This window comes from Thamnophis elegans, chromosome Z, assembly GCF_009769535.1.
Source record: "Thamnophis elegans isolate rThaEle1 chromosome Z, rThaEle1.pri, whole genome shotgun sequence".
Taxonomy (NCBI): domain Eukaryota; kingdom Metazoa; phylum Chordata; class Lepidosauria; order Squamata; family Colubridae; genus Thamnophis; species Thamnophis elegans.
Window position 1 is genome coordinate 130,093,839 of NC_045558.1, and position 3,492 is coordinate 130,097,330.

The following is a 3,492-nucleotide window of genomic DNA, read 5'->3' on the forward strand; positions in this document are numbered from 1 at the left end:
TTCTTCAGCTCTGACTGGATGGTGGATTTATATTCTTGGATGAGAAACTAAACATCTTTGAAGAAAAACAAGAAAGTCAAATTATCGCTTGAAAAAGCACTTTTGGGACAATCATGACCTGGATAACTGACATTTTGCTGAAAATTAATCAATTGTCGATATGACAGAAAAAAATATTTTTCCAATTAGGAGTGTACATTGTTTTTTTTTGGGGGGGGTGTCACTTTCCACTGAGCATAGCCCAAACTCAAAAACTGTGATTACTTCATAAACCTAGTTAAATTAATATTTATATTTCTTTGTTTCATCATTCAGCTTAATCATTTTTTACTTCTTATGTGACTCTACATCTCTACTCATCCTGAAAATTACAAAAGTGTAGTCATGGAGGAGAAAAATGTTTGTATGTTAAATGTTAAGTTTGCAGTCACATGGGTTCTCTGTATGTTTATTTTCCCAGTACCGTCTAACTGCCTGGGTTGTCTTATTTTCACTGAAATCTTCATGCAGACCAAGAGTGACATTACATTATATATTGTAGTTTTACCGAGTGAGGGACATATATAATAGGGATATATCTGTGTCTCTATACATATGACAAGGTATTGCCTTGTATGTCACTTTGATGTGCTGATATGTATGAGGAAATAATATAGAACTCCAAAGAATAAAAAAAATCCTTTATATTATATTGAAATAACCAATTTGTCTTTATTCAAGGAGTCTGGTTTAAACCTCATTTTCATTTCTTTATTAGTTGCTCCTTCTTATTCAGACCTGGTCTCAAAATAATGATATAGCACTTGGGGGAAAAGATGCAGGACAGTAAGCCAGATGCTGAGGCCAAAATGGAGAAAATCTCCACAGCAACCACATATTTCCCCTTAGTGCTCAGGTAAGTTGGAACAAATGACACCCAGACACTGCAAAAGACCAACATGCTGAAGGTGATGAATTTGGCTTCGTTGAAGCTGTCAGGTAAATTCCTAGCCAAGAAGGCCACCATGAAGGTGACAGCTGTCAAGAGTCCCATAAAGCCAAGGACCGTCTAAAACATAGTGGTTGATCCTTCATTACATTCCAAGACAATTTCTTCAACCATGGAGTGCATGTCTGAATCTGGAAATGGAGGAGAAATTGCCAACCAAACTACACAGATAGTGAACTGAACCATGAAGACAGATAGGACAATAGTGTTGGCCATCCTTCTCCCCACCCATTTCCTCATTTTGGAGCCTGGCTTGGTGGCCATGAAAGCAAGAACTACTATGGTTGTTTTACCCAAAATGCAAGAAAGGGCTACAGAGAAAATGATGCCAAAAGTAGTTTGTCGCATGAGACATCTCACTTGATCAGGTTGCCCAATGAAGAGGAGAGTACAAAGGAAGGAGAGCATGAGAGCAATGAGAAGAATGTAGGTGAGGTTCCTGTTGTTGGCTTTGACAATGGGAGTGTCCCGGTGTTCAATGAAAATTCCCAGTATTGCAGCCGATATGAAAGAAAAGGAGACTGCAATCATTATCAAAGAAATCCCCAATGGCTCTTGGAAAGTTAAGTAAGTTATATCTTTTTGAAGGCAATTATCTTGACCCTTATTTGGATATTGATCCCCTGGACATGGGAAACAGTCATCTAAGTCTGGTAAAAAATAAAAAAAATATTTACAGAACCACTATTGTTATTAATCATGAAGAATTAATACCAGATTAGATGAATCTATCAGTTACTGTATGTAGAGTTCATATTATGTATAATTTATAATATAACATAGTACCTAATGCAGTGTTCAGTTACAATATGCGGTAAGTTATAGAGCTACTGTGTCTATAATCCTATATGATATTTCTATTATCTTGGTAGAAGAGCAAGCAAAAAGGATAGAAATAGGAGGGAAAATCTTATATTGATAGAATTTGATGGAAAGTTACCTTTACTTTCAAAAATCATATACTAAGTTAGCATTTTGATTTGTCTACCAACACGCACTCTTTCTCTACTACACTGTTTATAATTCTTGAAGCAAAAACAATAATATTCCAAATTTGAGAAATTAATGATGAATATACTATTTAGGATGAATGTATTAGTGAAAGTATTAAATACTGTATATCACTGAAATGACTTGCTTTCAGAAGTTGTGGGTGCTCCATCAATGGAGATTTTTAAGGAAGAGATTAGACAGCTATTTGTCTGGAATAGTATAGGGTCTTCTGCTTGAGCAGGGGGTTAAACTAGAAGACATCCAAGGTCCCTTCCAACTCTCTTACCATGTTTTCCTGAAAATAAGACAGGGTCTTATTTTCTTTTGACCTCCGAAACAAGGACCTGACAATATTTTTGAGGAGGTCTTATTATTTTTGAAGTGTAAGAGGCAGCGAGTGTGGTCACCTCATGGCTACTGCTCTTTACAATATTTTCAGGGAGGGCTTATTTTTGGGAGTGGACTTATTTTAGAGCTCAAAAGCCCAATTGGGCTTACTATCCAGGGAGGTCTTATTTTGGGGAAAACAGGATATTCTGAGGAAGAAGTAGCTAAGCTATATAACTAGAGGGTAAGCTCAAAATTTTCAGTCACCATAATATTTTCAAGCATCAGCCGTATTTCTATTTATGAAATAATTGATATCTGGTGATATATCTGGCATACAAGTTCAATATAAATAAATAAATAATAAGCAAGCAAGCAAACAAACAAACAAACATTCAGTATATTCCTTTGCTTACCCATTTGGTCAGCTATCTTCCCCTCTGGACACCGCTTACAGTCATAGCAACAGGATAGTTTCCCTTCCACTTTTACTTTGCTGTAGCCAAAAGGAAATTTCTCATTACAGATGGAAAGAGGTAATGCCTGTTCACAAATAAAATTGGAATTCTTTCCTATGAGTCATTTAATTTAATTTAATTTATAAAATTTATATGCTGCCCAATCCCGAAGGACTCCGGGTGGCTTATAACAAAGAGAAAAAAAGGGGAAAAAACAGTTTAAAATCGCAACACCACATACATTCATTCTAATCGGCACTGGACCTCAACAGTGAGATCAACAGCCCCAGGTCTGCTGGAACAGCTAGGTTTTTACAGCTTTCCTGAAGGACATGAGAGTGGCTTTGGTATGGATCTCTGGGGGTAGCTGATTCCAAAGAGTCAGAGCAGCCACAGAGAATGCTCTCCTCCTGGGGCCCATCAGCCAACACTGTCTGGCTGACGGCATCTGAAGGAGGCCCAATCTGTGGGATTTATGTTTTGAGAGTGTTTGTTTCATCACTGGAGTTTTTAAAGAAGTTATTAGACAACCATTTGTCTGAAATAGGTATAGGGTCTCCTGTTTGAGCAGCACTTGGATTCTGTTATTCTGTTCTGCTCTGAGAGGAACCCTTGGTTCTGAGAATGTATCTCCCAACCTGCATAAGTTTGGACCCTCTAGCTCTCTCCTCATTAGGGGTGGAATTCACTTACCTTCGCTACCTATTCGCAAATGTGAGCACATAT

General features: G+C 37.4%; 1 pseudogene; it reads right to left on the reverse strand.

Annotated features, from left to right (window-relative positions):
• Nucleotides 1-742: 742 nt before the first annotated feature.
• Nucleotides 743-1,519, reverse strand: LOC116521783 (annotated as a pseudogene).
• Between the last annotated feature and the right edge of the window lie 1,973 nt (nt 1,520-3,492).